Source organism: Grammomys surdaster, unplaced genomic scaffold (assembly GCF_004785775.1).
Source record: "Grammomys surdaster isolate TR1022 unplaced genomic scaffold, NIH_TR_1.0 125849, whole genome shotgun sequence".
Taxonomy (NCBI): domain Eukaryota; kingdom Metazoa; phylum Chordata; class Mammalia; order Rodentia; family Muridae; genus Grammomys; species Grammomys surdaster.
Window position 1 is genome coordinate 1,090,577 of NW_021620675.1, and position 25,372 is coordinate 1,115,948.

At 43.6% G+C, this 25,372-nt stretch overlaps 4 non-coding genes and 1 pseudogene across 4 annotated transcripts; 1 reads left to right on the forward strand and 4 right to left on the reverse strand.

Moving 5' to 3' along the window:
- Nucleotides 1–4,008: 4,008 nt before the first annotated feature.
- Nucleotides 4,009–4,080, reverse strand: Trnah-gug. Its single transcript has one exon. It is a non-coding gene; the product is annotated as a tRNA-His (tRNA).
- Nucleotides 4,081–13,511: 9,431 nt separating this feature from the next.
- On the reverse strand, nucleotides 13,512–13,584 carry Trnak-cuu. The gene has a single exon. It is a non-coding gene; the product is annotated as a tRNA-Lys (tRNA).
- Nucleotides 13,585–15,588: 2,004 nt separating this feature from the next.
- On the reverse strand, nucleotides 15,589–15,659 carry Trnag-ccc. Its single transcript has one exon. It is a non-coding gene; the product is annotated as a tRNA-Gly (tRNA).
- Nucleotides 15,660–17,048: 1,389 nt separating this feature from the next.
- Nucleotides 17,049–17,216, reverse strand: LOC114640780. Its single transcript, XR_003714202.1, has one exon. It is a non-coding gene; the product is annotated as a U1 spliceosomal RNA (small nuclear RNA).
- The window catches only part of LOC114640679, a 27,547-nt pseudogene continuing 19,321 nt past the window's right edge, over nucleotides 17,147–25,372 (forward strand).

The window sequence follows — 25,372 nt, forward strand, 5'->3', positions numbered from 1 at the left end:
AGAGAGAGAGAGAGAGAGAGAGAGAGAGAGAGAGAGAGAGAGAGAGACAGAGAGAGAGAGAGACAGAGAGAGAGAGAGACAGAGAGAGAGACAGAGAGACAGAGACAGAAAGACAGAGAGACAGAGACAGAGAGACAGAGAGAGACAGAGAGACAGAGAGAGAGACAGACAGAGACAGAGAGAAACCTGAAGAGGAGGGAGGAAAAGACCCAACGAGACAGAAGAGGATAGAGAACCATAGGCAGAGTGAGTGAGACCTGAGGTGGGAATAGAAACCCAGAGAGGGGAATGGTGAACCAGAAAGGGAGCTGAAGATTTGGGGGTGGGGACCCTCAAGACTACCTGCCTGAAGTCTCCCTGATCTACCCAAAACTGGTTTCCAAGGCCCTTTCCACTCTCTGGCCATCTCTACTACATCAGGTTTTCTGGGTGGGTGCTTCCTTCCCATCTTCTGTGAGCCTTGTGTGGGTGCACAGTACAAGTGCCTGCCTGTCCCTGGGCACGTCTTTGCTAAGTGGAGGCCTTACGTTTCTGCTTGAGCCAAAGGCCCTGGAGTGTTAGATACATACAAAAACCTACTCCTTAGAGGAAGAATGTTCTGGTCACTCTCAGAAAACAGCACTGGGGAGCCAATGAGAGGTGTAGATCCATTTGGGGACTTTTTTGTGGGGGAAGTAACAGAGAAGCCCACATGCATTTGTGCATGCCTGGAATGATCCAAGCTGCTGTGGAGGCTAAGGCAGGTGGTTCAAGGCCTGCCTGGGCAATGCAGTGAGTTCTAGGGCAATGCAGTGAGTTCTAGGCCACTCTGGTTCCTTATCAACACCACGTGTAAAAATGAAAAGTGACAAGTAGGGGTAGGATAGCCCAGTGGTGGAGGGCACACAGCCCTCAGATCCATTCCTAGTACTGAGTAACAGAATGTACTTCTCTTCCAAACATAACAATCAAAACCCCAAACCCCTTTATAAACACAGGCCTTGTGAACTCCAGGATGCCTAGGGTGGCAAACATGAGAAAGGAGACCCAGACATGAGTCAACCTTTGGTTCAGGGTCAGTTTATGAATGTGGATATAAAACCTGGAGTATGAACCTAGCCGTCCTAGCTCCTAAGAGCATGCTGAGAACTATGGTGATTATCCTGCTCATAACAAATGTTAAGTATCTTTCATGGACATGTGATAGCTTTCTGACTGGATAGCACTCCACCAAGTATGCTGAACTTTCGTAAAACTCACCAAACTTTCTGCAAGAACTGGGCAAGCACCAGCTCCACAAAATGACAGTACAGGAAAGGCAAGATTAGTCCTTGTGACAGAGAACCTACACTGGCTAACAAAGCATATTTGGGGAAAAAAAAAAGGTTTATAAAGATCGTGTTCAGAACTTGACTGTAGATATAAGAGAACACTGGCTGTTAAGAGATAAAAAGCAGTTTGAACTGGGAGGTGACAAGAAGAGAAAGGGCCAACTGACCTGGTTCTAAGTTGATTTTTCATGAAAACAATAAAATCATAAGGTTGGATTTTAAAGAAGAACAAAAGTTAACAGTGTATGTCTGGAGAGAAAACAAAAAACAAAGGAAAAATTGTCTCCTAGCAACCGTTTCCCTGTTCTTTTCACTTGCCAGGGACTCATTTCAAAACTTACTGAGAAGCTTTGTGCTGGCGACTAAACCCAGGCTTGGTGTGAGCCTTAAATAAGCACAGAAGAAATTCAAACCAAAATTTGAGTTACTCGCCTATAAGTGTGCTCTATGGTTTTAAGAAACAACACCAAAACAAAAACTCCAGACTTCAGATCTTAGGGATTTTCTCATTTATTTACAACTGATTAAGCTGTCATTTTGAAGAACTAAAGACTTGACAAATAGACCGGTCACTCCTCAGATGACAGGGATCAGAGACTATGGGTTTAAGTGTCAGTACCTAGCACTGGAAAAGCGAGAACAACGCTGAACATTTCTTTTTTTTTTTTTTTTTTTTTTTTTTTTTTTTTTTTTGGTTTTTCGAGACAGGGTTTCTCTGTGTAGCCCTGGCTGTCCTGGAACTCACTCTGTAGACCAGGCTGGCCTCGAACTCAGAAATCCGCCTGCCTCTGCCTCCCAAGTGCTGGGATTAAAGGTGTGCGCCACCACCACCCGGCTCGCTGAACATTTCTGAATTCAATCCTTAATTGTGGCAAAGGAACTTCTGTGAGAATGTATCACTACACGGTCACCACTTTTCTCCCTCCAACAGTTTTTCAGTGTCCCAGGTTTTGCAAAGAAACCAGTAAACAAACGTATAGGAAATTAAAATAAACATGCATGCATTTTATCTGTTATAAACAGCCACTAAGCACACACCAATGGGGAACAAAACCTGACATTTCCGGAGGAAAAGAAATACAATTTTTGAAGTCTGTGAACAACTTCAGATATGAGAGTTTGGGGAAGTCACAGGGGTCAGCACACCCCAAGTCCAGTGTGTGAGCCTCCCCATGGAAAAGCCACCTCGTGACCATCGACTCTACCCTGCCAGGTGAGTATGCTTTCCACACCAGCAGCCTGGACACAGCCCCACCTGAAAGGTGGGCCTGGAGGTCTTAGAGAGTGAGGGCAGGTGAAGAGAGAGAAGGGAAGGAGAAAGGACAGAGGGAGAGGAGGTGGAAGCCAATATGGAGCAGAAGCATGGCCTGGAGAAGCTGCACGTAACCAGGGGTCTCATAGCTTGGGAATAAGTCAGTATAATGATAGATCTGCCCAATCTAGACATATAGCTTATGAATATAATAACTGGGCTGTGTGGTTTCTATACAGGCTTATTAGGGTAAGAGATTATCACAACACTGTGGTTACATGGGGATTTTAAGGCTAGATTGAGCTACAGCATGAGATCTGGTAAGTTTAGCACTGGATGTAGGGTCTCTTTCCTATAAGCAAGGGAATCTTCTGGTCCAAAAAACCCTTTCTTCTGCTTTAGAGTGGAAGGTAGAAAGACTCTACAGACCAGACAGTCTGTTCACAGCAGATCACACACTAGAAGCAAATGCACCCATTCATACACTGTAACCACACTCATTCATTAAACCAAAATAAGGATGGTGTTGTTTCGCAGTGTTGGAGAAGATTCTTAGCATGCTCTAGGCCCCCACAATGGAAACCAGTGTGATGGAACATACACATATTGCCCTCCCACTCAAACCAAAAGGAAACCAAAGGAAGAAGTGATAACCACTCCATAGCGGACAGATTCCCAAGGCACGGAAGCTATGGGGAAAACCTGGCAGGACAGCAGAGGTGCATTCACTATGAGAAGCAAGCAACAAAACTCAGCCTGGCTTGTTAGCTAATGTCTGTAATCCTAGTACTCAGGGTCTGAGGCAGGAGGATCAGGAATTCCTTACAGGATAGCTTGGGGCCCTGCCCAAAACAAACAAACAAAGCCTGCGGGCTTCACCTTTTTAAGGTGGGTGGGAGGACTTGCCCTGCAAGTCTGGTAAAGCAGAGTTGCTTCAATTCCTCTGACCTTCATAGATGCACCCGGTCCCTCCTCTCTCCTACCCCTCCCCTCACAGCCCTTGCTGGGATGAGAAAAGTTCACAGTAATTTGATCCAGATGTTGACTTTCAGCACCATTTTATTGTAAGATGCTTCAATAGTTGTATTACTATATCTATGCAAATATGAAGAAGAAACGCTGACTGATAACAGCAAGCTGCAGACGGTAAAGATGGGTTCGAAGACATTAAAGGTTCATTCCCATTTCCTGCCAAATAATCTCGCTGATGCTGGAAAAAATCGTCTGTAAGTGAACGTCTGTACGTGTAAGGATGCTTCGAAGACCTGCTATTCTGAGCAGGACAGTGGCTTGGAGCCAATAGGTGACAAACGCGATCGCAATGCGTTTAGAGCTTGGGAGAGAGCAGGTGTTTGCACTCCCCACCCTCCCTGAGGGAGGATGAGCAGAAGCAGGTAGAACTGTGGCTAAGAGTTCAGAGTTGTGCAAAAGATAACTAAGGCACCATGCCGTGACTCGGATTCGAACCGAGGTTGCTGCGGCCACAACGCAGAGTACTAACCACTATACGATCACGGCGAACCACACATCAGATAGTGAACCATGGGCTCTCCTGCTGTTGACTGAGCCTCAATCCACTTCTTCCTGGCCCTGAACTCTGTCTGCTTTCTGCCGGATGCCTGCACAGTAACTCAGCTACGGGCCGCTCAGGGATGAAAGTGAGCTCGGTACAGACCGATCTGTTGTTTATTTCCGAAGCTTCTGAGAAGTCTGTGACCCAGAAGGCTGTGGCTGGCATTGAGGTAGAGACTTGCTCATGCTGCGGTAAGAGACATAGCGCTGTTTTCTTCTGTGGTCCAACGGGGTAGTGAGGTTGTTTTGTAATGGGAAGGTTAAAAGTTCGATTCTCTGCTTTAGACTCTGTTTTCTTTGTGTACACACGTGTATCTTGTTTTTATTTACCCTACCCTCCTTTTCCTACTTTTGCTAGACACTTCCATTGCCCTCCAAGTCTGGTGTGGCTGGTGCTTCGAGAGGCTGTGAATGGTGGTTCTGGCTAGCCTGGTCTACATAGTGAGTCCAGCCAGAGTCCATGCAGTGAGATCCTACTCAAAACAACAATAATAATAAAATAAAATAAAATAAAATAAAATAAAATAAAATAAAATAAAATAAAATAAAATAAAATAAAAATTAAAAGTCGTTCCCTCAGCCGGGCAGTGGTGGCACACACCTTTAATCCCAGCCCTTGGGAGGCAGAGGCAGGCGGATTTCTGAGTTCGAGGCCAGCTTGGTCTACAGAGTGAGTTCCAGGACAGCCAGGCAGGGCTATACAGAGAAACTCTGTTTCGAAAACACACACACACACACACACACACACACACACACACACACACACACAAAGTTCCCTGGGATCCTTTCAAAGAGTTAGGGAAGAAACAGACACTTTCAAATAACAAATAGTCACCATCAGTTTCTGGGTTCCTCACCATACAAGTATTTTTGCCATTCTCCTGAATCAATGATTTATGTTGCTATTGACATCTTGAATTAAATTGGTTCAAGGATTTTCTGATTACATATCATACATGAAATCTGAGATGAGCTTCGGTCCCCCTTCTTGTCCCCATATCTTTGATAATGATCTAAGTTTTCCTTTGGAGACTCTAATTGCCCTATTGGAGTGTTTGTGTTTTTAAAAATTCATCAAAACTGCCCCCTCTCTTTTGGTGGCTTATTTTCTAAACCTCTTATAGTGCTTGCTTTAGGGTTTCTAGCCTATGCCTTGTACTTTCCATGACCCGTGTTTAAATGACATTCTTCCCTTCCTAATACTGTTCTTGATAATTTTTCTTCTTGTGTTCTGGACTTATAATCCAGGTTATTGCGTTTACTTGAGTGTTTAAAAATTCAATTGAGGGGCTGGAGAGATGGCTCAGCGGTTAAGAGCACTGACTGCTCTTCCAGAGGTCCTGAGTTCAAATCCCAGCAACCACATGGTGGCTCACAACCATCCATAATGAGATTGGATACCCTCTTCTGGTGTGTCCGAAGACAGCGACAGTGTACTCATAAATAAAATAATGAATAAATCTTAAAAAAAAAAAAAAGAAATGAGATGTTTAAAAAAAATTCAATTGATTAAAAGAGTTGTTTTTATTATTATTATTATTAAGAAAATAAATGACATCTGCACCCTTCTGTGATGTTTGTTATTTCTTCAGGTTGAACCAGATTTCCATCTGGTATCTGCTCTCTACCTGGAGGACTCCCGTGTGGTGTGACATCTATCAGTGAATTGTTCCTACATTTATTGAAATGCCCTTGTTTAAATGACTTTTTAAAAAAAAAAAAAAGTAGAATTGTGTGCAGTCCAGGCTGGCCTCCAGTTTCCTAAGTAGTAGAATATGGCAGACCTTGAACTCCCCATCCTCCTGCCTCAGCTTTTCCAGCACTGAATTTCGAGTTTTTGCCATCAAGGCTGGCTCCAATTTTAGGAGATAAATATTATGGCATAGGTTTTTCTTGCCACCAGTGTTTTTAAAAACTATCTTAGCTGTGCTGTCACAGGTCTCTGATAGTCTTGGGAATTACAGAAAGAAGTTTGCCATAAGCTCTGTCTTTGTGCAGCTTCACCTTACTGGAGGTGATTACAATCTCTCTGGGGTTCATTTTGCATCATGACTCTCAGTTTGGAATCCTCAGCTCTTTGCATCTCTTCCTTTAATTGAAACAGGCCCCTAGACCTTGGCAGGCTCCCAGACCTTTCTTAACACGACTGACACCATGATGGAAATACCATTCAGGTCATGAAATTCAGCAGGTAGACAGCACAGCTGTCAATATGAAAACAGAGACCTAACCATCAGAGTCGGTAATTCTGGGAGAGTCTCTGAATGTACCGACTTTGCTTTTTGGCTTCTGCAGTTCTGCTTCTGGCTATCTGTTCTTGCTAACTGATGTATGTAACCATCAGTATGATTTGTTTGTTTGTTTGTTTCTTTGTTTGCCTAAGAGCTCACCTTGAGAAAGGTTCACAGCTACATCAGGATCCAGAACCCCCAGTGTACTCCCCACCAACTGACTAATAATGATTTTCTTTGTTTGTTTGTTTCTGTTTTGTGAGGCAGGTTTTTTTGTATAACAGCTGTTCTAGAATTCACTCTGTAGACCAATCTGGCATTCAAACTCACAGAGTGCTGGGGTTAAACGTGTTCAATACTGTGCTCAGTTTAAAAATGACTTTCTTCTATCTGCATAAAGGCAAGTATTCCTCTCTAGTGGATACCCGACAACCTGATAATCTTTGTCATGGCTGGGGAATTTTCAGCTATTGTTTCTTCAAACATCTTTCCTTCTCTGTCCACAATTTTCATGAAGCCCAGTTTTCACGTTAGGCAATTTAAGTTTGTCTTACAGTTCATTTTTTAGTTTCTTTTTGTCCTTAGGTATTAGTTTAAGTATTTTATTTTTTAAATGTTTACTTGTTTGATAATTTGTATGTGTGTGAAGTTTTTGCCAGCATGTATACATTCACTGGTGCCCTAAGAGACCAGAGGAGGGCATCAGATCCCGAGAGACTGGAGTTACAGACAGGAGCTTCTGGGTGGGTACTGAGACTTGAACGTGGGTCCTTTGGAAGAGCAGCCTGTGCTCTTAACTAGTACATCATTTCTCTAGCCCCAGTTTGGATATTTTTAATTACTTATGGATATATTTCCCTGGTCAGGTGTTCTGCAATGTGTAACTTGCTGCTAATCCCTCTAGGGAAGCTGCCATCTCTAGCATCTTTGAATCACTAATATTTCATTTGACTGCTTTTAAATATTCTGAATCTCCTTCTAAAGATTTGGGCCTATGAAATCCAGGCATAGTAATCGAAAGCTTTGTCTCCTAATTCTGACACCCTGACATGTCGGGTTCTGTTTCACTGATGGATTTTTCTACTTGTTAAGGATCATGACTGCCTATGCCTTGGCATGCCTGGTATTCCTTAGTTGTATACAGACATCGCAAAAATTTTCTCTACTGATTATTATGGTATTGAGTCTCCCCTTGTTCCTGGGATTTGGCCTCGGACCCCTTTGGTGTATGGGCACTATCTGAAGGCAGTGAGCTGGTCCATGGCAGGACTGTCTTGTTCCTTCTCACCTCCCAGGGTTTACCTGATTCCCAGAATCTGGCAACCTAGCATCTCATGATTTTTGTCTGCTTCTTGTCCTGAGTGGGAGAGATTTCAGACAGGAGATTATGTCAAGTTTCTGTACTTCCCCTGAAAGGACAACATAAACCCCATTTGCCTCTATTTAAGGACCAAGATTGATTTAGAAAAGAAGGCAGTAAGACACCAGCTCCATGAACAGACCATAAAATCCAGGAACAAGGTCATAAAACCCCCTCCCAAAGAACAGCCTGGGGATAACCACAAGAATGCGGAAATGTCTTAGGATGAGCCATCTGTGCTGGGCAGCCCTATCCCATTTTATGGTTAAACATTCATGGCATAGGAATGCAGACTACTGACCACCTGTGACCACCCACTAGCACTTACCAGGGAAATTTTACATTACCTACTCCTTCTAAAAATTCCTCTAATTCCCTTTAAGAAGGCCTGTGCACCTTTGTCTAGGGTTGTCACTTCGAAGAATGGTTGACCCATGGATGCTGGTTGTTTCTGCAGAATAAATGCTGTTTGTCTTTGCATACTATCTGAGTCTGGGATCTTCCTTCAGCAATTTTCGGACCCTTACAGCCCTTAGTTGGAGGCTGAAGGCTTTCCTCTGTGTTCTTCGTTTCACTTCAGTGGGACATGTGACTATCAGTATTCTAATGTGCTTTTTCAGCACAGCTTACATTATATATTATATCCATCCACCTGATACACCCACGAGGGAGCCATGACTTCCTGATGGAAGTAAGCAGGCGGTATAAAGGAAAGACACAGCAGATATAACCTACATGGGCTGCTTTGTCTAGGCTGGGCAGCTGAAGCTCCAAGGTCTTTAAGAAGCTTTCCAATGGGGTGGGGGTGGGGTAAGGGGACAACATATGGAATGTAAATAAAACATCCAATAAAAAAAAAAGAAAGAAGAAAAAAAAAAGAAGCTTTCCAATGGTGATAACCGAGTCTTTGAATGCTTGCTTCTCTCTCTCTCTCTCCCTCTCCCTCTCTCTCCCTCCCTCCCTCTCTCTCTCTCTCTCTCTGAAATTTCTGGCTGTGTCATGTGATGTTTTGCTGAAGCAGGCCCATGAGAGGGCACGCGATGCTTGGAGAGAGTAAGACCTAACAGTGAGGTGTGCTTGCATTGCTTGCCATACAATGTTCCATTGGTTTTACTTCTTTGCTGATCTTCACTTTCTTGAGAGAGGCATGGCAGAGAATCTCTCCTGGCATTCCGGCTGGTTCTGGTTGCTCCCACAGAGGCCTGGCTGTTTCTGCTGGATCATGCTGCCACTGCTGATTTATGTGTGGTGACTGTAAGGAGCAGGCCCTTAAACAGGACCAACTCCATTTTGTAATAGGAAACTTGTAAGACATGTCTGGACATGTATGGTACTTGTAAAGGCAAGTCTGGAAATGAAGCTGTGCTGAGATAACCAGACACGAGTGGTTATCTGCCATGTACGTCATCAGTAACTCCAAATTCAGCATAAAAGAGGAGCCCGTCCGAAGCACTCCATCACACTTGTAGCCATGACTGGCCAATGTGATCCTCCAGACAAAGCCTCCTCAGCACCCGGTCATCAAAGAGTTAACCAAGAGACCAACACCTTCAACTTCGTGGTCAAGCACCCTTCGAGGTCAAATTATCAATTCAACTATCTGGAAGCCACAGCCTGACCCTGCCTTACCGGACTCCGGACCTGTAACCCAAAACCAACATAAGGACTCAGGTCGTATAATCCATGAATGAATGACTTGTCTATTGCTATGCTTATTTCTTTGGTAATTAGCAACTTATTAGCAACTTATTACTTGTGATTAATTAGGCATATTGTTAGAGGCAACCTATAGGAAATGTGACAATATCTTGTTGTAGCAATAACCTTAGCATTTGTGTTTGTGTTTGCTTGCTGTGCATTATCATTAAAGAAGCAACTGAATTCCACAAACTCTCTGTCTCTTGGCGTACTCTCTTCCCTCTCGAGGAGCTGATGATCTCACAGTCAAATCCAGTATACGATCCCTGAGTGGAGCAGGACCTGTCGCTCCTCTCCCCGCAGGGGATTCAAACCCCTTGCTCGTAATAGATAAGAAACCCTGCTCGTGACAGTGACGCTTTTGAACTGGACTATTATTGGTATCTTGACAAAGAAGATTGAAATTGCTCCAAAGACCTAACTTCTAAACAGGTCCACATCCCCTTGTCCTATTTACCATCTTTTCTCCCCTACCTTTGGTCTGTGAGCTAGAAGGTGAGTCAAAGCATTTGGGAATCCTTAAAATAGATTTTGGAAAAAAAATCTAAGCTTTCCAACCCCTCTCTCTGGCCCTGGTTGGTCTGGAACTCATGTAGACCAGGCTGGCCTTAAACTCACAGAGATCTGCTGACTTCTGCTTCCCAAATGCAGGGATTAAGTGTGTAAACCCCTTTTGCCACCCTAATTAACCTGTCACCAGTCAAAATTAGACACTTCATCCTAACCCAAGTTTTCCCTTTTCCCTTTATAAATAGTGCCATTTGCCGTGGGCCACATCTGTCTCCTTCTTCTTTATCCAGAGGCCATCTTTTGTCCCTCAGGGACAAATACCTCTTTCCCCTCTCCCTTGTTCCCTTCCCCTTCTCTCCTGTCCTCTATTTCCTGTCTTTGTCTCTTGTTCCCTGCCCTTTGTCTCTCTGGGCAATTAAATCTCCTTTGTGCTGAGTCCTTGGTTGGAGTCCCTTTCAGTATTACCAGCTGGGAGCCAATTATTCAGACACATTAGTCTCAGGGAGACATTTCACATTCAGAGGCCCGAGTGGGAAAAAAAATTTTCATGACTGTCTGATGCACAAAGGACTGGCCAGATGACTGCCTCACTCACCCTAAAAGGGGATTTCAGAGGGAAACTCCTTACTGCTCAGAGGGTCCCTTTAAAAAAAAAAAAAGATTTATTTATGTTATGTATATGAGTACACTGTTGCTGTCTTCAGACACACCAGAAGAGACCATCAGAGATGGTTATGAGCCACCGTGTGGTTGCTGGGAGCTGAACCCAGGACCTCTGGAAGAGCAGTGTGCTTAACCTCTGAGCCATGTCTCCAGCCACTTGGGGTCCCTTTTATTTATAGGGAAGAGTTGGGGTTGATTGAAAACAACTGTTGAGATAATTGGCTGTTAGCACATGGACAGAGGGTGGGGGACTTAGGACTCAAGACTGCCTGTGGGGTAGATAGTTCAAGAATACATCATATAGGTTCAGGAGTTCAGCAAGACAAAGAGGTGGGCAAGCATCATGAGGTTACAAGTTCAGGGTAGGTTGAAAAACATGGTGTGCTGTACATTTGGCTTAGGAAAGGGAAACTTATTTTTATAAGGAATGGAGACTTAGTAACAATGTGGGACAATGTGGCTCCTGTTTTGGTGTCAGTTACCTCTCTAGAGCCCCGGTGGGACCTGGAAGAATGGAGCCTTAAAATGAGGAGGACTAAAGTTTCATGCAACAACCAACTTTATTTACAGAATCAGATGATTTATATTCTGAGTGAAACAAAGCCATATGAACAAATTTCACATGAATTCAGGCTGTATACAATTACAAGGTCAAGCCTCGGCTGGCAGAACAGTGATAGCAAACGACAAAGAGTGATCTGAAGCAAACATCCACCTACCTACTACAGCTGGGAGTGCCACCAAAGCACCCTCCAAGAGCATTCCTGCGCTTCGGAGGACAGAGATCACAGGACCGTTGTCCTGTCTGATGTTCGTTTGAGCTCGGCTTGGAACAGACCACACCAGATCAAACGGTTCCAAGTGGGGTTTATCCAGGAGATAGGGCAAAAGTTGGGGAGCGGGTAAGAAGAAAAGGAAAAAGAGGAAGGTCAGGGAGTTCTACCAATTTATATGGGCGGTGACGTAGCCTCTTGCAGGTAAGGGTAGGAGGTAGCCAGGTGGATTCTGGGAATGTATGACGGTTGCCTTGGCAACGATGTGGGGGTCGCCTAGATGTGATGTCACTGGGTTCGCAGTCTGATGCCAACATTGTCTTCTTGGAGTTGTCTCTCAAACACTCAGAATTCTTCTCAAACAGCTTCATTCATGGAGCATGTTCTGACACAGGTTTGTTTGTTTTTTAAGAAAGATTAATTTTAATTAATTGTATATGTAATGGGATTTATTAGAATGGTTTACAGGCTGTGGCCCAGCTAATCCACCAATGGCTACCTATGAATGGAAGGTCCAAGAATCCAGTAGTTGTTCAGTGTACAAGGCTGGATGTCTCAGCTGGTTTTCAGTGTACACCAGAATCCCAAAGAAGCAGGCTTAATGCCAGTGAAGAAATGGACTTGGAAGTGAGGTTGAGGGAAAACCAGCGGAGAGGGGCTGGGGGTTGGGCTTTCTTCTTTCATGTCCTTTATAGACTGCTGACAGAAGGTGTAGTCCAGATGGAAGGTGGATTTTCCCAATCTGGATTAAAGGTTTACCTTCCCACCTCAAATTCCAGATTAGAAATGGCTCTTCCCACTTCAAATGATATAATTAAGAAAAAATCCCTCACAGGTGTGCCTAGTTATTGGGTTTTAGTTAATTCCAGGTATAGTCAAGTTGATACCCAAGGACAGCCAGGGCTACACAGGGAAACCCTGTCTCGAAAACCCAAAAAACAAAACAAAACAAAAAAAAAATTCTAACTTAAAAAAAAAAATAGGAAAGAAACGTCAAAGATCAATTCTTGCCCCACCACAGCTCAATCCTGAGATTCTTGTCCTGGAGCTCACTCTATAGGCCAGGCTGGCCTCGAACTCAGAAATCCGCCTGCCTCTGCCTCCCAAGTGCTGGGATTAAAGGCATGCGCCACGGCCACCACCACCTGGTAGCCCTGAGATTCTTTACAGCTGGCCTTTTCTAACCTCTGACCTCAGAATAGCTCCAGTAAATCCCCAAAATGGTCATCATATAATTAATTTAGGACAGGCACAGAAAACTATTAAAATATGGTAGGGAGCTGGAGAGATGCCTCAGAGAAGCCAGGTTCAATTAAAGCCCTGATGCCCCCTTCTGGCCTCTCTGGGCATTAGACATGTAAGTGGTATAAATACATATACAGGTAAAACACCCATATACAGAAAATACACTAGATATATATGTATGTATACATATATATGGGGTTGGGGATTTAGCTCAGTGGTAGAGTCCTTGTCTAGGAAGCACAAAGCCTTGGGTTCGGTCCTCACATCTGAAAAAAAAAAAGAAAAAGACAAAAGAAAATAAATAAATTATACACACACACACATATATTAATGATGTCCTTCCTGGTAATAAAACATGAACCACAAGTACAGCCTGAAGACTAGGCATTAAAGACCTGTAAGGAAAGATCCTCATTGTATCAGCCCCCTCCCTGATGGAAAGGCCCTTACCAGGTCCCCTTGAGCAATCTCCTTCGGTCAAACTACAAAGGCATTCTTTGTAGATTCAGGTCTGCAGGATTAAAGCTGTCCCTCTCAGTCTCCTTAGCCTCAAGCACATCCTGAAGAGGCTTTACCCCTGTGTAATGACATCTTAAACAAAGATAGGTTCCTTTTATAAGGTTACTCTCTATTAGAAAGATGAAAAAAGGATTTTGTGTTGTCATTACTGGCGTTTAATTCTGTTTATTGTAAACCCTTTCTAGATTGCTCTCTACAGTCTCCTTGAGAGAGATAAAGTGTACTGGGCTACTGAACTATCTCTTGAAAGTATGCAGTACAATCCTGGAACTCACTTTGTAGACTAGGCTGGCTTCAAACTCAGATGGTTGTTGTGAGCTACTACGCAGTTGTTTCAGACAGAACTCCGTTTTCTTAACCACAGAAACCAAAAGCATACGCCCAACGTGGGGCTCGAACCCACGACCCTGAGATTAAGAGTCTCATGCTCTACCGACTGAGCTAGCCGGGCACTCAGAAGTATTGTGATTCTTAACAAATACTTTAAACCGAAAAGGATGACTCATGTCTTTGGTCTCAGTTCTCTGGAAATAGAGGCAGATGGATCTTTGTGGATTTAAGACCAGAAAAGGTTCCAGGACAGCCAGAGCTACACAAAGAAACCCTGTCTCAAAAATCAATCAATCAAACAAACAAAGAAAAGAAACACTTTAGGGGGGTGGGGGGATGGGATAGGGGGTTTCCGGAGGGGAAACCGGGGAAGGTGATAATATTTGAAATGTAAATAAAGAAAATTTCCAATTAAAAAAAGAAAGAAAAACTTTTAAGTGCCAAAATAATCTTAGGTAAACTAGTCCCTTGTTATATAGACCAGCCATAAATTTCTATACAATGTATCCCTGCCCTCAAGGACATTCTATATAATGCCTTGACCATTTAATTGTTATTTTCCCATTTCTGTAACCCATGTTTGCTCTCAGCAGCCTTTCTGTATACGTCACACAGTTGTAGTCTTTGCCTTCAGAAACTCAAATTGGAGGTCGGGGCTGCTCACTCCACTACTCTGTGTGACGCAGTCCCGACAGTACTTAAAAGGCTCCATATATAATTGGATGTATTCAAGCTTCTCAGGTACCCTTCAGGTGCCACATAACAAAGTGACTGCTAGGTTGTGGACCACGGCTTCCTGCTAGTGTTTTCAGTCTGACTTGATGGATATCCTCTATCCCCGGGCGTAACTGGAGACAACTCTAACAAGTCGCAGATGATCAGCAAGAGTGTTTCTGTTCCTTCAGAAGTTAATGCTACAGCTCACCAGCCCGGCCTTGGGGGAGGGGGAATCTTTAGTTGTGCTAACTTCCAAGGGCAGGATGCAAAACAAAACAAAACAAAACAAAACAAAACCACAAAGCAAGCAAGCGAACAAAAACAAACCAGGCCGCAGCAATCTGTCCCCTCAGGAGCTTAGGTTAAGGCCTCCTCCCCGCCTCCTCCGCTTCTCTCCCTCCTCCACCCCTTTCCTCCTCCTATTTGCCTGGGCATTGCCAGCCAAGAGTGACGTGACATCACAGTTCTCATTCCACGGTTCCAGTATTTTTAGTAAATTCTAGTTGATAGAGTAAAATTAACGATGACTTTCTTCAATTATTTTTATGACTGTGTGTGGCTGTCAAGCGGTAGAGAGAGCGTTTGATCTCCATCGGCCTGGGTTAGTCATCACCCACTTCACATACACAGCCACCGTTCTGATTTCTCTTTCCATCTCTGTCCACCAGTGGTCAGGTTTAAGCATCAGTAAGGTTTCTGGAGGGGGGAAGGGGAGGAGAGTGAGCGTGTGGGCGGATTTAGGGCTCTTCCTTTTTGCTCTAGTCCAGCATCTCCTGGGTGGTTTTAAGGATGGCATGACTTTTCACACAGATGGTGCTTAATTAGTTTACTGACTACTTTTTCCAGCGGTTGTTTATGTAACGACCCAGAAGAGCAGCTGTTGCCCGTTAGGAGACCACCCGCCCTGCAAAGTAAACAACTCACAACCCTGGGGAACAATGGCCTGCTTCCCCCACCTACACACACCTCTGCCTTCTTCCTGCCCAAACCAGCGGGAACAGAATGTGTGGTGCTCAGAGAAGGTTTTTGTCAGTCCGTGTGTGTCACACAGATGGGATGTGGTCAAGGACCTATACCAAGTGTGGTTTTGACTACTGAATTAAACATATTTTGGTCACTGGTGAGAACCAAGAGTTTCACCTGAAACTCTAATTTTCTGGCATGAGAATAAAAACCTCAGGCTAAGGGTGACTGAGTGGAAACAGAAAGAACTTGAAAATAGTTGACCAGCTGTGGTAGTGATATTCAGTGTTCATAAATTTGTGCCTGGACCACAACCAGAAAAGTTTAATCTTAACACTTGCAGAAAAAAAAAAAAAAAAAAAAAAAAAAGCCTGGGTTCTTGTCCTGGTTTTAGATTCTAATTTCAAGAGAAAAACGTGTAGGTAGTAGACAGAAAAGAACATACTGCATTGGCCGGGAATCGAACCCGGGTCACCCGCGTGGGAGGCGAGAATTCTACCATTGAACCACCAATGCAACCTTAAAAGTGTTTGGTGACAGTGCGTCAGGAAAAGGTAAGAGATGCTATGCATCTCAATGAATTTCTACAGAAAAATAGCAACATAAACCAATGTTTTCTCTTGAGACTGTTAAAAATTTCCAGTATTGAGGACGGAAACACAGACCCTTCTAGATGCTAGGCTGTGATAAATCTAGGCCAAATTTGTCATTCTAGGAGTTTCGCGGCACGACCAACAGACTTCTTTCTCCTTCTGCCTGCCACTATGTGGGAGTTTCAGTTCATTAGAAGTGACCTGCCTCCTTCCCGGCCAATGCAGTATGTTCTTTTCTGTCTACTACCTACACGTTTTTCTCTCGAAATTAGAATCTAAAACCAGGACAAGAACCCAGGCATATTTTTTATTTATTTTTATTTTATTTATTTATTTATTTATTTATTTGCTGAAAGTGTTAACATTAAACTTTTCTGGCTGTGGCTCAAGCAGGAGTCCAGGCACAAATTTATGAATACTGAATATCACTACCACAGCTGGTCAACTATTTTCAAGTTCTTTCTGTTTCCACTCAGTCACCCTTAGCCTGAGGTTTTTATTCTCATGCCAGAAAATGGTTTCACATCGATATTCTAGGCAAGAAAAAGAGGATAGGGTTTGGAAGATTTTTCAGCTCTTCGGATACTGTCCTGATGTTTCTCAACATTCCTGAACCGCAGTTACCGAAGAATCAAATAGAAGTCTCCTGTTTAGAGTGACTCTCACCAGAACAATCCTTTCTGAGGACAATGTGTAAGGACAACAGCTAAATAAAATCCTAACCGTAGAAACGTTGTTCATGCCAGGACTAAATTCCATAAATTCAGATTAGGAGTTCCTTGTCGGAGTGGGGAGTTATTTCGATAAACCCGGGTTCTACTGCAAACAATTACACAATTTTCTGCTGTAGCAGCAGCAGCACTATTATGGAAGGTATTTCATGTATGAAAGTAGGCAAAATATGCACACACAGGAGCTTCAAAAACATTCTACGAACAAGAACTCCGTTGGTAATGTGACATCCTCATTTTCAAGCGTTACAGATTAAAAGGAAAAATAAAACAAGTACTAGGCGCTTATGAGTGATGAAACTTTTTTTTTTTTTTTCGAGACAGGGTTTCTCTGTATATCCCGGGCTGTCCTGGAACTCACTCTGTATACCAGGTGATGAAACTTCTTAATTATCTTTTGTGGCTGTGTGGATTTCATTTTCATTTACTTATATCTAACACATCTAGCGTCTTGCTAGATAAAATGGTCAAAATAAAGTGGACACCGAAGCACAGGCTAGCAAGCATCTTATCTAAAGGCTGAACACTTTCTCAAATAAGACTTTATCGAAAAATTACCAGTCTTTATTTACAGCAACATTCATGGGAGAGCGCGAACGCAGCTCCCCCCACTACCACAAGTTATGCAGCTGAGTTTCCCGCATTTGGGGAAATTGCAGGTCAGCACACCCCAAGTGCAATGGATGAGCCTCGACCTGGGAAAGCCACCTTCGTGAACATGGTATCTATCTCCTCTGTCTGGTAAGTATGCTTTCCCAACATCCAGCCCCGACTCACACCCACCAGCTATAAACACACAATCACTTCGCTGCCGGTGCTTGCTGGCTTTCTCAGATACAGAAGCATCTTCTGTGTACGTCTGTCACTTACGGCCCCACTCTCCTCCTGGCCCCACTCTCCCTCCCACGATACTTGGGTTTCCGAAATGACAAGCAGCCCGGGAAGCCCCTTGAGCTCCCTAATCTGCATAGAGGACACCTCCCACCCCTTCCACCCCCCTTCTTTTCTTACACGTGTCCTGCCTTTTTTTTTTTTTGTCCTGCCTTTTGTCACTGTGGACCTACCATCATCCCATTTTTGCTACCTCATTGGCAAATGTTGAAATGTTGCTTTAAGCTTTACAGCATCTCCCTCTTGTCCCCACAGCCTGTGCTCTGGCTGTTCATTCTTCCTCTTCCGGTGAGAATGCTATTCTTTCCATGAATTCTGCTTTTTCCAAGTCTGTAGATACCCATAATCTATTGCTATTATTTTTGTCTAAACAGTCCTTTTGTTTTGTTTTTCTGAGACAGGGTATCTCTACGTAGCTTTAGCTGTCTGGGAACTTGCTCTGTAGACCAGGCTGGCTTCAAACTCATAAAGATCCTCCTGCCTCTGCCTCCTGAGTGCTGGGATTAAAAGCGGGACCATCAGTCACTTTTTCCCCCAAACAAAATTTCAATAATATCCTCACTTGTTTCTGATGTTCTTCATATCTTTGGTGGAAAGACGAAGGAGCCAATGGTATTTCAATGTAATATTCAAATTCACATTACAGCCATCTTCTTTTTTTATTACATTGGCAGCACAACAAACTTTCCAAATCACTTCCTGACTGAAGTAATCAGGAGGTACAAGAGGAAGGCATGGTGGTCAGCACCTAGACACACTCTTACACCTACAAACTGCCTGGGAAGCTTTCCAAGAAGCCCAGTGGATTCCTTGGGTTCTAACCGAAACAGATGCGGAGAAGGCTGGCCCGAAGGAGCTCAACTTAGTTCTGGGCAAGCAGCTCATCTAATAGGATAATAAAAAGATAAATAACAAGGCCAGATGGGCTGGGTGGGTTTTTTTTTTCTTCAGAGGTCCCCACCTGCCTCTCATCCAGTCAGGTCTCTGCTATCATTTAAAATGGCCCAACCAGCTAAATACCTCATGCACAGTCCAATTCAAGAAAGAGAAATGGGGCTACATCTTGCTCCAAATCCTCTTAAAAAGCATATAAGCCCAGATTCCCCAGGGGGACAGACACTGCTCCCTCTCTGAACACCCTGTTCCGTGTGTTATTCAAGGAACTCTGAGTCTGTGCAGTGTGTACTATACTTGGTGCAAATAAATCTTGTGCAAATTTCTAGTCCTGTAGTTCTTGACATAGAGATAGACTTGTGGGAGAGAGCTGGCAGCCAGTGACATCTACGAGGCACATGCTTCCCACTCTTGACCCCTCTACTTCATCTGGCTTTGCCATTCTCTCTTCCTCATGGTCCAGGCTGTTCCCAGCCTTACCCACCGTCTCACAGACTTCAGCTTTCTGGGGTCATTTTTAATGTTGCTCAGTAACCTGTGGGGAGGAGGCACTAATACAGACATGTCAGCCACCACAGGCTGTTTTGTAGTGTAATTAATGGGGTATCCATCCACAAAATAACTGCAATGTTATCCCATCTCACCCAAATATGTGGTGACCTCGTATTTCTGGACTTTCCTGCCTTCTTCCTTCCATATCCAGTTCTTTCATGTATTAGGGGCCCTTCTGCTTAGATTCCATTAAGAAAGTCCTGTCTGAAAAGTTAAAGATTTGTTCAGAACATCATAAACACCCCAAATAGAACTTTTTCCATTAATATTTCTGGACTGTCATTTCCATTAATATAATTTCTTGGACATATCTCAATCTATTCTAACTCCTCCAGACCAGGTGTTAAGGTCACACATCTCTTGATATGCCACCAATACCAAGAGAGGAGTGAGAAGCTTGCAGTATTTGTGGGGAAGTGACAGCACCACGCTGCCAATGGTACCGAGCTCGGGCGTAGGCCTGAGGGATTAAAGGAAGACAGAGACTCGGGTAATTCATTATAAGAGAATGGCAATGCTTTTACTGAGCAGGTTCAATATATACACCAAGCCAGGGAAGGAAAAACACAAACAGGAACTCAACTGGGGGGCAATGGGATGTCAAGTGTAAATTCCCTTCCTGGGGCACCATACCTATATCAGGATGTTTTGATCTTAGAAAAACAGCAGAATGTTACTTGTCAGACAGCAGCAAAAGGAAAGTCTCAGCCAGGGCATGGCAGCCCTTCGGGGTCCTACAGGGAAGCTCTAGACCACCATGAACAGGTGAGACTGAAAAACTCAAAGAGGTTTTCTTTCTTTCTTTTTTTTTTTTGTTTTTTTTTTTGTTTTTATTTTTTTTGTTTTTTTTTTGAGACAAGGTTTCTCTGTGTAGCCCCGGCTGTCCTAGAACTCACTCTGTAGACCAGGTTGGCCTCGAACTCAGAAGTCTCTGACAGCCTGCCTCTGTCTCCCAAGTGCTGGGATTAAAGGTGTGCGCCACCACCGCCCAGCAAACTCAACCTCTTTTAGACTGGTTTGTTTAGTGTTTTCCTTTGTGTACGTATGTGCACTACATCTGTGCTTGGTATCCACAGAGTTCAGAAGAGATCCTCTGGGGCTGGAGTTAAATGGCTGTGAGCTACCATGTAGGTGTTGGGTATCAACTCTAAATCCTTCTATTTCAGCCTGTCAAATGCTGGTATTAGATGTGTATCACCATGCCTGGCTTCCAACAGTAATATTGATGATAATAAATACAGGGACCAAATTCATGTCAGTGGATTGGAAAATATTTAGACAAATAGCGCTTCATTTATACTACAAAGTAAAATATATTTATTTGAAAAGTTGATGCCAACTGTCATAATAGGAGTGGCCCTGTCACTCACATTAATAATAATGGCAAATGCTAACAAAATATTTATTCCGTTGAAGACCTCAGACTCCAAGTTTTGCCCATAGGTGTCATTTGCTATTTTGGACAATGTGTAAAGAGGGAGCTCCTACCTGACCTATTTTATAATGTAGAAATGGAGGCGCAGAAAACCTCTCTGAGCCTGGTAGTGGTGGCATAGGTGGTGGTGGTTGAGTTTATTTTTTGTTGTTGGAGATTTTTGGCAGGTGGGTGAAAAGACATAAATGACAACCATAGTGGAAAGAAGTAGATCTATTTTCATTTGCAGATTTCTCAACCATTAAGAAAACCCAGTAAAGGTAATTGGACACGTCAAGTTAACAGATGGTCTCGGGGTAGTTGCCTGACCACAGATCAAGAAACAAAATTCACCTGTTTCCAAGCCCCAGCGCTAAGCCATTGCCTGGGTTTAGCCCTGGCCTGAAGTCACCTTCCTTAGCCTTATTTCATCTCTGCTGTTGAAGGCCCATGCAGCTATATGTGAGCCGTGGAAACCATGCCGTCTTAAGATTCCACAGGTGACGTGCTGATGACTTTGTCTTATCAACAAAATTAATTTAATTTCTCCATTTGAGATTTAAGTCTTGTCAACTAAAAATAATCTGAACTAACTTCCTATGAGAACTCATTTTAATTTATTTACTTGGACGTCCTCTCATTATCTAGCCCTGGGCGGCCTAGAACTCACTATGTGGACTGGGGTGTCCAGCCTCTGCTTCCTGGTAATGGGACTGAAGTTGTGCAGGAGTCGGTACAAACAGAAGCAGCTTGGGACACCTTGTTATGTAATCATGCCATATAGTTCATACCCAACAGTAGCATACAGAGGTATATAATTTAAAATGATATAATGTTGTGGTAAATCTCCAACCCAATATGCCCGTGCAAAACCTCACAACTCAGTTATAATATGTACAAGCTGCACACCTGGATTGGGCAGATTTAGCACGACACTCCTCTATTCCCCAGCTATGAGATCCCTCGTTACTTGCAGCTTCTTCAGGTCACGTGGTCCTGCTCCATCTTCATTTCCTCTCCTCTCCCTCCATCTTCCCTGCCTTCCTCTCTTCCCCAACTCTCTAAAACCTCCAGCCCCACCTTTCTCTTCCACTGCCCAATCACTGCCTTTATTGGACCAGTTAAAATGGGGAGAAAGTTCACATGAAATCACCTGAGTATGTGATCCTCTGCTTGTCCAGGCGGCCCCTCTGGAGGAAGCAGAATTAACATTAGGACACAAACAGCACCAGGACAATCCACAACATTTCCTCCTTATTGTCTAATGAAAAGGCTCTTTTCTCTCAGACACAAATTGAGCACAGCTATTACAATTGTGTAATTTATAAAGTATAAGATACACGCAACACCCAATCCCTCATAGTTGTCAATTTAGATAAAGCGCTCTGCCATCTATCCTAACTTAACCGGCTCACAAATCCAAACCTGAGTTATGTTCGGATTTTAGTTTGCTGTCTGAAAACCGTCCTTTCAAGTCTATATCACATCTCTCAGTGCTAAACAGCTTGAGTTGACTCTGAGTCTACAGCTGCAAGACTCTAGCAAGCAGAGCCTTAGTTTACCAGAGACCCCCTGAGAACCACGCCGAGACGAAAGATCACTACAAAACGCAAGAGAAATGTTTAATGTTCCAGCATGCTGGGGCCATCCTGCATCCCAAAAGGAGAGGCAACCCGTGTAGCTTGTTCAGTAGATATTTATTCAGTCTCTAGGGGTAGCAGCCATTAGGCACAATATGATTGGCAGAAGAGTGACTTTTTAAACTGATTGGTCTTTAGAGAATGAGGTGGCAAGGACCTCCCTTGTCTGTGTGTGGCCAATGGTCCATTGTCCACGTGGTCTGGACCCCCTCCCCACCCACAGGTCAGTCCTCACCCCCTGTGGTCTGAGGAATGCCAATTAGCCTCTGCCATCTGGAGGGGAGGGGGACCTAAGCGTTCTGTGACCTTTCTTTTCCAGGAGGGGGAGGGGTCTGGTATAATTTTCCTCTTCACAACCAGTATTCAACCCCATCAGAAATCTGAGAACAACTTAAATATTACCTGAAAATATAGGAAGCACAAAACATAGCTTCCAAAACTTACTTAATTTGTACAGACAGCTGACTACCTGGACAGCCCCTCAATCATGAAAACCTTAGAGCATCAATCTTTAGTCTTATGGTCCAGAATCATCCAACAGACCTTTGTAAGGCAGAAATAGTGAGGACTGCTTACCCTGTCTCAGCAGAGCTACCAGACAATTGTTGTGCATAGTGTGTTCTTTTTTTGGACAGTATTTTGTCTGTAGATGAAATGAAGCAATTCTTGCCTAGTGGCTGTCTCACCACAACTGGAGCAACTCCACTGATGCTCAGTTTCTTCTTTGAACCAAGAAGGGGGTGCTGTCAGGGGCAGACATGTATCTGATCAAATGATCTTTACTAATGAAATGGTCTTAAATGCCATATTCTGTGAACTTCTGACAACTTTGAAGACTATCTAGCTATGCAAAGTATATCTGGACTGTTAAACCTTAACTATTCTTAGTCATTTCTATCTGAGTAAATTAAAAGCACTTTACTTTATAATTTATAACTTTGATTTATAATTAATCATGTATTAACTATCTGGCCCTTATCTTGTGTTATTTCATCATCCTTACCAGTTTGTAATAGCAGCTATAGAAGGACTGGGTTAAGCCTTGTATTCTTAGGTGAGTTGCACAGGCACAATGCCTATCGAAGAATAACAATATTAATTTCAAATTTTGTATCAATATAAGAAATTCACACCAGTGAAAACCTTAAATCTGCATCAATCTATAAATTCCATACCAATGCAAAGTTATAATTTCAATTTATATTAATTATAAAGATTTCTACCAAGGTAAGATATGGCTATACGATGTTTTGTTTAAAAATAAATTTGATAAACCCATACATACTTGTCTATTTCTCTAATTTCTATGATATTACTGTATCTCCCCCTTTACCATTCCACCCCCTTTCCTTTACCTAAGAAGGAAGGATAAGATAGAGAAGAGGAAAAAGGAGGTAGGAATTCCTGAGTCTAAGCCCTCTAGTTTCCTCCCCATCCAAAGGTACAACATTTATAAATCATCCCTTAAAATGCCAACATATCTATAATTTATAAAATAACCAGAACCATCCACCCCAACCTAAGGGACTGGGATGACGATCTTCTTTTGTCTGCTTCTAGCTGAATTAGGGCAAAGAAGTCCCTTCTGTGGGCCCAAAGGAAAATAGGAAAGTTGACTTTGTCAAAGGAGAGCTGGCTGGCATCATTTGCCTTCCAGTTACTATGTGCTGAGAAAGTTCATTGTTTAGCTGACGTCCTGACTTTAACAGTCTGAAAGGCTGGATAGGCAAGCTAGTTGTTCTGGAAAAGTTCTGGAAGCAAGTCTTCAGAAGAAGCAGCTTCTATGTAGTTGAGGTAGAATCAAGCAAGGAGCTGGAATGGAAGGTCTCAGAATCTCAGCACCCCAGAGTGTGATTCTTGTCAGAGCTGTCTTCTTTTTCTTTCATCCTGTAGTACACAAAACTTACAAACAATGTAAAGTTCTATAAAGACGTTCACATGGTCTGTGCAGGGTGCACAGATCGGTTAAGGAAGATCAATATTATCAATATTTAAAGTTAACAAAGCACTATGTGTTGTGGGGCAGTGGGCTATGAGAAAAGGCCAGAAAGCTTGGTAGAAAGTTCTAGAAGCCACGGCACCTTGGTCTGAAGAAGGCCATTAGGACGGGAGGTGCTTCGAGCTTCCCAAAGTCATCTGGCTCTCTTGGCTTCAGCTCCCCACAGCCCCTCCCACGGAGAGGTCCATGGCCAGTGATCACGTAGGAGTAGCACCTTCATGCAGATGAGGCATTCCCAAGCTCTCAGACCAAGCCAATAGGGGTTACTTGCTGCCACCCCAAAAACTGTATATATTGGCCAAGCTCAAAAGTAAATGTGTGTGAGATCCTTCCTGCTGTCGAAGTTCTGGCCAGCCTGGGCACTTCAAAGAGGTGTAACACTTTTCCCCTCTCCGCACACCGCCTCGGAGGCGCTGAGACGTGGTTTTGGGACAGGGCAGCAGCGAACTCTCTCTGCCTGCTCACCACCCATCTCGGGCTGCCCACGGACAGCCGCTGATCGCACCCTGTCCTCAGCCTGGCCAGAGATCCTCGTGGGGCCCATCTGGAAACGGTCCCGCAATGTAATCTATCTCTGGGGGTTTTGTTGCCCCCTTTGCCTGTTAAGCATCTCTCTTAGGGTATGATTAGATCTCTCCACAATCGCTTGTCCTGTAGGATTATGTGCTGTGCCTGCAACATATTTGATATTATAATATGTAAAAAAACTGCTTCATCTTATTAGAGACACATGCCGGACCTCTGTCCATTTTACCTTGTATGAACATTCCCATAATGGCCACGACTTCTAACAAATGTGTAATTACAGAATCGGCCTTAAGGCAGTCGCCCAGTGAAATCCTGAATGTGTCTATAGTATGGTGCACATATTTTAGTTTGCCAAACTCTGTAAAATGGAACACATCCACTTGCAAGTGTCATTTCTTTGGGTGCCCTTAGGGTTAGTTCCTGTAGGCAATGGAGTTTGGTTATAAAATGAACAAGTACAACATTGCCTCACAATTTCCTTGGTTTGTTGCCAAGTGATAGAGATTCTTTCTTTAAAGCTTTGCTGTTGGCTGGGCGGTGGTGGCGCATGTCTTTAATCCCAGCACTTGGGAGGCAGAGACAGGCAGATTTCTGAGTTTGAGGACAGCCTGGTCTACAGAGTGAGCTCCAGGACAGCCAGGGCTACACAGAGAAACCCTGTCTCGAAAAACCAAAACCAAAACAAAAAACAATAAAAAAGCTTTGCTGTTAACATGGTGTTTTTTGTTGGTGTTTTTTGTTTTTGTTTGTTTTTTGAGACAGGGTTTCTCTGTGTAGCCCTGGCTGTCCTGGAACTCACTCTGTAGACCAGGCTGGACTCGAACTCAGAAATCCGCTTGCCTCTGCCTCCCAAGTCCTGGGATTAAAGGCGTGCGCCACCACCGCCGGGCAACATGGTGTTTTTAAAATGAATTCTGAAACCTCTAGTACACTTCCTATCTAGCTGATCAATTTCATTATTACCTTGTGCCAGAGGGCCTGGCAGAC